General features: G+C 39.8%; 1 pseudogene; it reads left to right on the top strand.

Annotated features, from left to right (window-relative positions):
• The first annotated feature begins 520 nt into the window (after positions 1 to 520).
• LOC120227632 lies at positions 521 to 1,204 on the top strand (annotated as a pseudogene).
• The last annotated feature ends 11,295 nt before the right edge of the window (positions 1,205 to 12,499 follow it).

Genomic DNA, 12,499 nt, shown 5'->3' with positions numbered 1-12,499 from the left:
ATATTTATTTATTTGCATAAGTTCAATAAGAATCTATTCACCTTTTGACACAACACAAGTGAAAACACTGGTTATACCAAGGCTTTTACTGGAATGTCATATTTAAGAGAGACATGCATAAGACTCAGATATGACCAGACAGCTTTAAGGTACTAAGGTTGACTTTAGAGAACCAATAAATCCCCTTGGAAATGTAGGCCTGATATCTTGCTTACTAGGTGAATAAAGGTCACTATCTGGCAGGTACAAAAACATCAATAGATGTGAAGGACCTGGAAAAGAGAGTAGAATTAACCCAAATCCATAGGAACTGGAGGCAAAATCTAATGGCAAATATCTGGTGTAGCTTCTGGCCTCAAAAGCCTGTTAAAAGTTCACTCTAGAGATTCCTTACAAGAAGTTCCAACAAAGCAGGTTTTAAAAAAAGAAAGGAAGGAAGGAAGCAAGCAAGCAAGCCTTGGCCATTCCTGGTGTCTGGCTAATTGCCAGGGCCGAGCAAAAAGACCAAATTTCCAGAGACATGAAGACAACGAGTAATACCCCAAAATATGGACTCATTTTCTACTCCACCTTCACTGGCCAAGCAGCTTCCAAGAACAAAGGCTGCATCTTTGGATACCTGGTGAACAAATGCAATATTGCCTCAAGAAATGACTGCTTCACTAAGGTGCCCACAGGTATATTTGGGGAGAAGCTTCCAGAACAAGTTGAGGAGCAGCTGTCCTTCTATAACAATGGAGAGACTGCACAAAAAAAATCCAGATGCCAGAAATGAGGCAATGGTTCAGGCAGAAGAAGTGCTTGCTGAGATTTCTATGAAGCTGGAGAAAGAGAAGAAACGCTTGAAGAAGGAAAGAAACTGCTAGCTGCAAGTGGCTTCCTGTCTTCAGAAAACAGCAGCAGTCCCCCCTGACAAATGTGAGGAGACAAGTGAAAGCCGAAAAGAAGGAAAAAGCAAAAGCTCCAGGAGGTTCCTCAGGAGGGTGGAAGGGAAATCCCCTATGTCTCTGTTGCTTTCTCTAAACCCAAGAAAAGGAATTCTTTTTCCAAGGAGGAACTGGTTAGTGGCGATCTTGAAGAGAAGGCTAGCAGTGGAAGTCTTCCCAAGAGGAAGAAATCATTCCCCACAGAGCAACCAGTTAGTGATCCTGAAGAGACAGGAAGCAGGAGTGTCCCCAAGAAAAAGAGAAAATTTTCTTCCTAGGAGGAGCTGCTCAGCAGTGGCCCTGATGAGGGTTAGTAGTAGTAGTTAGTAGTAGTAGTGAGAGCAGCTGCTCCAAGAAGTTCCAGAAGCTATCCCAGGAAGATGAGAATGAACATTTTCCTGATGGGGACATAATCCAAGATGACATTTCCTAACCCAACCCATCCTTTATATCCCAGTAAAACAAATTCTGAAGAAAACAGAATAAAAAAAATTAAAATTAAGAAGTCTTATGGTCAACTGCTATTCTTGCTGTGCTTAAGTAAATGATCAGGTCAAGGTCTCCTTTTTTGAAACTAAGCTTTTCACAAACAAATGAGTATTAATTAGGCTATCTTTGGTAAAAAAAAAAAAATGAAGGTGACTATAGAGAAATATGTTTCATTAAGACATTTGAATAAATATTAAATTCTAATACTGTTCATTACAAACTCAACTAGATCCGGATTCCTTCTAGTTTCCTCCAATGCCTGGCTACAACTCTCCAAGTTAATGTTTTCAATTTTTCTCCCATCTTTCTGAGTGGGATTCATCTGAAAACTAAAACTACCCTTCCTCCTAAAACCCTGCAAACTAAACATGAACGGCTTGACGTAAACTTCAGAGAAATCTCTAAAATAGTTTACATATAGCTAACTTCACGCCTATTGCTCTGTGGGCCTTTCAAAAAGATCACATGTAACATTCGAACTACAAACTAGGAAAATCAGACTACCACTGCCTGTTCTCAATCTATCTACAGATGCTTCAATCTTGACAGATATCTAGGTATCATGAGACTCAAAGTGGTTTATAATTTGACCCAATCATTAACTATCATCTTTCTTTTGTTTCCATACAGATGTCTCTTATTTAATACCTGACTGCTTGTTATCAAGCCAGTTATCCTAGCAGTTATTCCAAACACAGCCTAATGGAAATCAAATAACTTGGTAAGTTAGCCTGGTCCACTATGAGAGGGATGATATCAACACGGTACAGGACAGATGGCTAACAGTGGTCTAAAATATATATATATTGTACATGTGGTAGAAAAAAGGTAAAGAAAGGAAGAAAAAGAAAAAATCTTCAAGGTTGACTGTGTGCATTAATCTTAAAACAATGTAATTTTAAGAACATTCATAAAGCATAAAACAAATTCAAATAGGCTTTCTGCTTTCATATATTTAGAAACTTAAAGTAGTATCTTAACAATACAAATTCAAAAGTCTCCAGTGTCACTACTGGTGCAGAGCGGGGCAAGTTTCCTTAAGGTGTTATCATTTGATGAGTGACTGTGAAAAATGGAAACCGTTATTAAAATTTTATGTGGTTAAACCTGAGGAAATAAGTTGCAGTGTGAGGGAAGTTTCTAAAACTTTTATTTCTGGTAATTGTCACTTTACTGAAAATAGACACATTATATAAAACATTCTACTAAGATTTATTAATATTCATTATTTATACTGTGTGTATTAAAATGAATTTGAAGTGGCTCCTGATAAAAATGTAATAATGGCATGAAAATATGAAGAAGAGACCCATACTGAGTTGAGAGAAGTGTGTAAGTCAGAAAAATTAAGAACAGTTAGAAAATGCTGAGGTTTCTGGCTGCCGAGCAAGCTAATAAAATAAATCACACCAGTTTGTTGGGATTAACAAACTTGCATAGCTATTACGTATGTTGACAAAAGAAAAAAAAAGAATATCAAGTTATTTGGGCCACAGACATGCTATAAAGCATGTTGGTCGGTGGTGTAAGAGTTTAGCATGAGCTTTTATCAAAAACCTTAAGACTGGGTTGGACGTAATAAAGAGTAAGATCTTCCTTACTGGATATGAACAGTAAGTCTATGTTCAAATTTTATAACTTGTCTTTTTCTGTTTCCTACTTTTCTGCTCTAAGGCAGAATGAATAATATTTAGAAATCAATATTTAGAAATCAATCAGTCTCACAATGGTTTAGGCCTTTGGCTGTGGGTAAACTTCCCCCAGCAAGTAACTACCAGGTCACCTCCAAAATTCAGCTCTGTTGGAGGGTGTAAATGCTTTTTTTCAGTGAATGAATTTTTAGTACAGGGTCTTCTCAGTCCACAGGTCTGATCAGGTCTACCTGACAAGACTGTGGCTAAAAACGTGTGGCAAAGGCAACAGTGTCCAATGTTACCTAAGACCAACAAGAAAGGTGGGCCAAACGTGTCATGATCGTAGCAACACATTCAAATACAGAGGCAAGAGTAGTGTCCACACTTATTTCAAATTAATTCCCTATGAGCTATCTAAATTACTTGTTTTGCTAGATGTCATTTTGCCAAAGGTTGCTTAAAAAGCTGTCAGGATTGGGGTCTGATGATGACCTTCGCTGTAACAAGATTTAGCCCACAGAGAGTTGTGAAACCTGGATCTGTCCCAGGAATACATCTGGCTCCTTGAGCAGTTTCATGAGACTCTCCTATGAGCCAGATTTAGCATTAAATTATAGAGCAGGTTCTGGAATATGGCCAGAGTACCAGTATGAAAAGGATCTTTATCCCTACTGAAAGCTACTATAGTGGGCATGTATGCAGAACCAGGAGTAGCGATAACCCCTGGGTACCTCCCTCCCTCATTCCCACTCTCTCAAAGAGAAATGAGAAAGAGGAGATTTTAGTGCAGGAGAGCTGCCAGGACTTTGATGGTATGAGCTCCTTCATTATGATTGATCTTAGGCATGACACACAGCAATAACAGTAGCTAACATTCACTGGGCACTTGCTATGCACCAGGCAGTGTGCTAACCCTTCTATGCGGATTACCTCAGCTGGTCCTACCACAAACCTGAAGTAATATTTATATCCCTATCTGTGATTCACTGTAATGATGGCTTTAATTCTACACCCCTTCCTCTGTCCATGCCCTTTACTGTGTGACTCTGCAGTCTGTCTCACTAAAAGTGCAGGCCCAATGTCCCCACTCTGTCAATCCAGGCCGGTCCCATGGCTTGCTGTGGCCAAGAGAATGCAAACCTGACCTCATACCAGTTCTGAGCATGGCCTCAGGAGGCCTCACGTGTCTCTGCGTGCTCACTCGCACCTCTGCCATTGCCATGAGAACACGTCCAGGCCAGCCAGCGGAAGGAAGGACAACAGCTGGAGCAGAGCTGAGCCATCCTGATCGGCTCTGCCAAGGCCAGCCTAGACCAGCCAAACCCCAGAAGTTTGAGAAGCCCAGCCACAGTAACCAGAACTGTCCAGGGGACCACCAACTGACTCCAGATGTATCAGCAATAACTGCCCACTGGTGAAGGCCACTGAGGTTTTGTGATTGATCATTACACAGCATTACTGTAGCAGCAGAAGCTGGTGTACCATTTATAAACAGGAAGACAGAGGCAGGAAGACATTAACTATCTTGCCCAAATTGACAGGAGTATAGCTGGGCTATAAGATGCTAATTCAGCTTTTTAGAAAATGGATTGTAATTTCTATAGCAGGTCAATATTTTATAACTATATTAAAAAGCCTTTTAAAACTCCTTTCATTTTGGGCTGCCTTAATTCAGACAGGTCTTTGGCAAAGAACCAAAGAAACTGATCTTGACATTTATAGCTGATATCAATGACCAGACAAACATAGACAAGGTTATGGTAACCAGAGAGAATAGTTTTGCTTTACATGACTTGTGTGGAAGGGAACTTGATCTTGATCTATACAGTGGCTGCCCAGGAGCAGCAACTGCAAGGAAGGAAGAAGCCCTCACCGTAAGGGCATCACTATAATGCAGGACACTGACTTTCATGTGACTTCTGCTACCAACATTAGAGTTACATCTCATTTACCCAACCACTGAGAGAAACGGTGAGCAGGGGAATTGAAGAACTTCAATATTAATGGCAATACATCAATTCAATTATCTTGGCTCACTAATGAGGTGAACTCCTAGTGTATGGAAGTTGCAAGTTCAAACTCCACCACGGCAATGGGACCCATGTGGGTACTTAGGTCTTTGGCGCCAGCTGCCGCAGGATGGGATGGGAGGAGAAACCTGTTTTGGGGATAAGAATTACTACCAGAACTGGTCACACAGAGCAGCTCAGAAAATTGGAAGATACTGTAGATCATCTATGGCATTACTTGGGGACATGAATAATCTCTTTACCAGAAAGGGAAAAAGAAACAAGCTACTAGAGCACAGTAAAAATTAGTGAATTGTTTTACACAGTAAAGTCTTAATTCTTCACTTAATAAAGTCTAAATCTGAAGTGTAATAAAATATTTGTTCTTCTTTAACTAGATTAATCTTCTACATACAGAATGTTTTAGTGTCTAAGAATAGACTAATGACTTCAGCTTTGATTTGAGAATTGACCAAGACTTTTTCTCTGACCAAATTTTAGTCAGGATCCTCTAAGCCCTCTTCTTGACTAGGCTTTGACCTTGGCCCCATCCTGTCCTTGCCAAGCCTGCACAGCCCAGTTTCAGCAAGAATCCTGGTCAATTTAGAGAGAGTCCCCCACCCTTGATATCAGAGCCCCCTCCATTTCTGATAAAATTCCCCATCTCCTACCCTGATAGCTGATCAAACTGGTGTGCCTTCAGCAAAAGTCCCCTTACTTCTGATGTTTCATCTTAGTAATTTTCAGTCCACTGACTCCCTTACTCTGCTTGTTGGACATAAATCCCCACAGGTCTTTGCTCTATTCAGAGAGAGCCTAATCTCTCCCACCTCTGTGATAGTCTTAGCATTTTTTTTTACAATAGTACTGAATAAAATCTTTCTTACCACTTTAACAAGTATCAGGATAAATTTTTTTTCTTTAACAGAGTTCACTCTATAACAAAAATATAGGGGTGCCTGGGTGGCTCAGGTCATGAACTCACAGTTTATGAGTTCAAACCCCATGTCAGGCTCTCTGCTGTAAGACCCCACTTTGGATCATCTGTCTCCCACTTTCTCTGCCCCTCCCTCACTTTCTCTCTCTCTTTCAGAAATAATAAACATAAAACAAAACAAAACAAAAACATAGAAAATATGTGGTACCAGCAAAAAACATGCCTACTGATAGACATGAGATATATGAATAAAGATAAATAGACTTTGGGGAGTCTATATATCTATAATGAGTAAAATGATATGGTTTATTTTTTACTTTTTTAATATTGATTTATTTTTGAGAGAGAACACATGGGGGAAGGGCAGAGAGAGGGGGACAAAGGATCCAAAGTGGGCTGTGTGCTGACAGGAGTGAACCTGATGTGGGGCTTTGAACTGATGAACTGTGAGATCATGACCTGTCCCAAGGTTGGATGCTCAACTGATTGGGCCATCCAGGCACCTCAAAACCATATAGTTTATTACAGAAGAACTTAACACAGCCAAATTGTTCAAATGGGACACAAACTTCCCTGAATTTTCTAGAAAATACAGTTAAAGCTGTATTTTTTTGTATTAATACTTAGCAGAAAATGTTCTTTGATGTACATGATCACATTTCTGTCTTGTTAACTAAAGAATTATGAACATTTTTTAAAAGCCTTTTTTGATGAGAAATCTTACAGAGCCTTGGGTCACCATTCCAGACATCAGGGATCACTCCTCAGAATGATATATGTAGAAAATACTGGAAATTGAGCTCAGTGTGTAGACTGGGCCAAAGATATACCTAGAAAACTTGCTCTGAGATGAAATCTCTGATAGCATCTGAATTAGAGTGCTTCTTATTGTTTCCCTCTTCTGAAAACTGCGTGAACATAAAAATGCAATGTCAACTGGTTTCACTTAAATAAAGCTTTCACTATATTTGTCTTTAAAATATTGAAATATTAGGGTGGGGGGCACCTGTGTGGCTCAGTCGTTTGAGCATCCAACTTCAGCTCAGGTCATGATCTCATGGTTCATGGGTTTCAGCCCCATGTAACGCTCTGTGCTGACAGGTCAGAGCCTGAAGCCTGCTTCGGATTCTGTGTCTCCTCTCTCTCTGCCCCTTCCCTGAATGCACTGTGTCTCCATCTCTCAAAAATGAATCAACATAAAAAAATGTGCTTAAATTTTAAAAAATAAAATATTGAAATAATAGGAGCAAAATCTATTTCAATTGTTTCCTATCTCTAAAACACTAAGAAATAAACAGATGCCTTTGATTTTTGTAAGATCTTAATATCAGAATAAGTAATTTCCTGATAAGTGTGAATTTATTAAACAAGCCACTTAGAAGTCATCTCATTATGACTGGTTTCCTCATTCTAGACAAGACATAAAATTAGTACAGATTCAAGTGATTTTTCAGAGAGAAGAAGGGGGATAAAGCACTAGTTTAAAGCTACACTGTCCAGCCATGAACCCCACCTAAACCATTTGTAAGCTGTATGACCTTGGGGTTACTTAAGCTGTTTGAGCCTCAGTTTCCTCATTTGGAAAATGGGGGGCAGTAAGAGCAGTTATAGGACCATTATGTGGATTAAATGAGTTTATGCATTAAAAGCACTTAGAAGAATACCAGATATCCTGTTAAACCTCAGTAAAAGTTAGCTACTTTATTATTATTGCCAGATTTCTAAAGCCTGAAACCCTTATTGCTACAGTCACACTAAGCCCATGGTGACCATTCCTTTTCTTCCTGGCTATTGTTGGGATCTTCACCTACCCTCCATGCATGGGGATACCTACCTGGGGCATTTACTGATATATTTCAGATCTAAATCATTATCAAAACTAAAAAAAGGAAGGGGCACATGGCTGGCTCATTCAATAAGGAACATGACTCTTGATCTCAGGGTCATGAGTTTGAGCCCCATTTTGAGGGTAGAGACTATTTTTAAAAATAATAATAGTAATAATAATAAGGAAATAGAAAAGCAAAATATCAAGTGATACTCTAGACAGCCTTCCTCCACACACACACACACACAGCACACACACATACACAGCACACCCACACATACCCCTGATCTTTTGTCACTTATTTTTTTTTAAATGTTTTTATTTATCTTTGACAGAGAGAGACAGAGTACAAGGAGGGGAGGGGCAGAGAAAGAGGGAGAGAGAATCTGAAGCAGGCTCCGGGCTCTGAGCTGTCAGCACAGATCCTGATGTGAGGCTCAAACTCACAAACTGTGCAATCATGACCTGAACCAAAGTCGGACACCCGATCAACTGAGCCACCCAGGTGCCCCTCTTCTCCTGTCATGCAGATCATGAGCATACAGATCAGAGTTTATCACAGTGGGACAACAAAATCATCTCTATTTATAGTGACAATACATCATGGATTCTTTGAGGAGTCCCACATCATATCCTGTGTATAACTTTCCACAAAAACAACCTATTAAATGTTTAGTTAACATGCTGTATTTTTAATTATGCATGGTCTTCTAAATAAGATAAAAAACTTAAAAAGTTCTTTAACAGACAAGGTCCTGATTTTTTGTTCTGAAGACTGAAGAGAGAGAATGCTAATGTAAAAGGGACAAAATTATATCCCCAGGGCATAGTTTGTTTTGCCTCCAAAGTACTCACAAAGATTTTAATTGTGGGAGATTTCACATAAGAATCCCCTTTTCTGGGTGCCTGGGTGACTCAGGGGATTAAGCATCTAACTCTTGATTTTGGCTTAGGTCATGATCTCACAGTTCATGAAATCGAGAGCCACATCACCCTCTTCACTGACAGCACAGAGTGTGCTTGGGATTCTCTCTCTGCCCCACCCCTACTTGCACTCTCTCTCTCTCAAAATAAACACACAAAATTTAAAAAAAAAAAAGCCCTATTTCTGACTTCTCTCAAAAAACAAAGAAATGAAGTTAAAAAAAAAAAACCACACACAAACCAGAAACCTAGCAAGGCAGGCCTCCTTCATGAATATAGCGTGAGCTGAATCCGGGGTAGCACATTCTTTCCTATTCACCACTACTGTGTCCCAGACACTAAGGTCCAGAGGCAATTACTACTCATGATTAGACTTGCCCTAGCTTTTGCTGACACCTAGCCAGCTTTATTCCTGTATGTTATTTAATGTTACTCACTGCCTGTGTGGGTTACTTAAGCTTGGAAGCTCTGGCTTTCAGCCTGACCAAGTTGTTTGCAACTTCAAGGCACTGAACGCCTTTAACTTACAGACTGCCCTCCACCCAGTCTATGCACAAATGAGAACCAAGACTCCCAGGTGCTAACCTCAGAGCAACATCTGGAATCTATCTCTTCCTCTAAGATAGTATACAAGGGAACCTGAAACATCCTCACCAAGTATCAGCTTAATTCCAACTCAGAACCCTGGTTCCCAAGCCATGAATCCTGGTATTGCTTGAGTCCTTCCCCTCTGATATTAGAGCCCTGTATGAAATCCATTTAGTCAGAGACCAATGACCCTGTCCTCCCAAACCTGGCTATAAGCACACTCTCTCACCCAAGGACTAAGCCCCACCACATGGAACTCAAGGGATCCCACTTTCAATTGTTAAATGGGCACTGTCCAATATGGTAACTACATGTCCAATATGGTCGTCACAAGTAGTCAATGAACACATGAAATGTGGGTAGTCTGAAGTGAGATGTGCCACAGGTATAAAATAAACACGAGATTTCAGACTTAGTATGAAATAGGGCATATAAACTATCACATTAATAACCTTCAGGGGCGCCTGGGTGGCTTAGTCAGTTAAGCATCTAACTTCAGCCCAGGTCATGACTCCACAGTTCATGAATTCAAGCCCTACATCGGGCTCTGTGCTAACAGCTTAGAGCCTGGAGCCTGCTTCAGATTCTGTGTCTCCCTCTCTTTGCTTCTAACCCACTCCCGATCTGCCTCTGTCTCTCAGTCAAAAATAAACATTTTAAAAAATTAATAATTTTTATACTTATTACCTGCTGAAATGCTAACATTTTGGATACATTTGGTTGAATAAAATAAACTAATTTCACTTGTTTCCTTTTACTTTTTTAATGAGACTGCTATAAAATGTAAAATTACATGTGGCTCATATTCAAGTTCTTTTGGCTAGTGCCACTTTAGGTAACAAAGACAACCACTGTCCAAAGAGTGCTGCAACTCCCTACTCTCACTCAAATGGCCTGTCCTGCAGTCAGTCCCACATGGGTTAAGGCCCTGTCCCACTCTCTGAAAGGCATGAAATTCTTCCATATTGCCTCTTTAGGCAGTTTTAAAGTGAACAATTCTCCTTTTGCTACATGCTATCCTTCCCATTTCTAATTTAAATTGTGAAACTCCCATAGTTATGTGTGAGTGAGTTAGTCTGACTGTATATGTGTGTGTCTGTGTGCATAAACAACTTGCATATAGGAAATGGAAAAGAAATAGCAACTTGGAATTGTTTTTTTCCCCCAGTGAAGAGAACCTTGGTTGGGGGGGAAGGGGGGCTTTCTTCTCTACAAGGAAAACCTCAGAGTGAACTGCTTAGGTCACTGGGCCAATCCCACCATTAAGAGACTATAGAAACAGATACTGAGAAGTAGGAAGTCCCTTGGAGGAACCTAGGTACCAGTTTTCAAAGGAAATTTAGTTAGTTAAAAGGAAAAACAACAACAACAACAACAACATGAAGCTTGGAACCCATACAGGGTTTGACAAAGTCCATTTAAAACAATGTGAACAAAGAAATGTTCAGTGATGGAAAAACTGAAGCAGTTACTTGCATTAATGCAACAGGCTTAGGTAAACAAAGTACTGCTGTCTGAGTCACCAGCTGAACCTGTTCACATTTATCACCAGACATAGGACTCTGATGGGAACTACACAAGAAAATGAATGATGCAAAGGCCTTGCTACTCCAAGTGTGGTCCCTGAACCAGCAACATCAGCACCACTTGGGAACTTGTTATGCAAGTTCTTATGTCCTAACCCAGACCTAAGGTAAAAAGATCCTTGGTAAAATGCAATGAGATTTTGCATTTTTACAAGAAGATTTCCCCATTCGATTGGTATATACATTAAAGTCTGACAAGTACCTGAAATGTAACCTTCTGAATGTATTCATATGCTTAGCAATCTTTTTTGTAAATCAAACAATGGCAGCCTTCCTTTTGAGTTAGAGTCTCTGGAATTTGTCCCACTGGGGATCTTTATGGTTTTGTTTTGTTTCCTTTGGGCTGTAGTTAATAACACAGAATGTTTTTCAAGTAAATCAGTGGTTCCAGGTGGTTCTTGGATGAGAGTCCTGTAACAAGGCTATAAAAAGCCAGATATTTCTCTTATAAGTTTCCAACTTAAGTATTCCCTGAGGCAAATCGCTTGGCTTAAGGGAGGCAAACAATTTTATGTAAAATAGATGAATATCTGTGTAACTATCCCACCACTTCCAGGTCCCGTGTATATCAAAATAAGGGGGGAAAGTGCCAAAATCCACTCTATTTTAGAATACTGCAGCTTGACGCATGAAAAGGGGAGTTTTATACCACAACTGAGAAAAACAAATTAATCCACATACCTTTCATATTACTTAAAACTCTTCTACTGCCAAAAAAATACAAAAAAAAAAAAAAAAAACCCTCCTTTGTGCCTTTTTTTTATATCCTTCTCAGAGCTTATAATATTACCACTGTGAATATCTGACAAATTCTTAATCCATTTTCTCTAAGCAAGGGGTGAAAGAAAACACACAATGGGAATATGGAGTATTCTGAAATAAGACATTAATTCTCCAGTGGAATTATTTACAAGGAGACTTGCAGGTTCAAATATAGTCTCAAACTTGGCAGAAAATTCCCCAAAGTATCACAAAAACAGCCAAAATCCTGGTAAATACACTTAGATTTATGGTATTCCAAGGCAAACTTCAGCAAATACATAGTGATGTTCCACTTTGGGAAGATTATTTTGAGTCAAAAGCAATCAAAACCTAGCAGGTTCAGAAAAGCTCTTTACCTTCCCCCTAGGCTGCCGACATTTACATTGGAAAGGAAAGCCTGTACCTGGAAGACAGCAACAGAGACTCCTCTGTACCTAAGTAATCTATTCGCACAGCAGGGCCACCTTTGTTTTCCAAACAGGTCCCCTCCTGAGCTCAGGAGGCCTAGAAGCCTCATCTTGCTGGTCTTTAAAATGTCATGTCTCCTTGGCTGTGCAGAAGCTTTTAATCTTGATGAGGTCCCAACAGTTTATTTTTGCTCTTGATTCCCTTGCTTTTGGGGATGTGGCAAGTAAGAAGTTGCTGCGGCACAGCCAAGGAAACAACCCAGAAAATTAATAGGCAACCAACGGAATGGGAAAAGATAGTTGCAAATGACATATCAGATAAAGGGTTAATATCCAGAATCTATAAGGAACTCACCAAACTACACGCCCGAAAAACAAACAACCCAGTGAAGAAATGGGCAGAAGACAT

This window comes from Hyaena hyaena, unplaced genomic scaffold (genome assembly GCF_003009895.1).
Source record: "Hyaena hyaena isolate Hyena2069 unplaced genomic scaffold, ASM300989v1 scaffold_2605, whole genome shotgun sequence".
Classification (NCBI taxonomy): Eukaryota; Metazoa; Chordata; class Mammalia; order Carnivora; family Hyaenidae; genus Hyaena; species Hyaena hyaena.
This window is presented reverse-complemented; position numbering and strand designations above follow the sequence as displayed.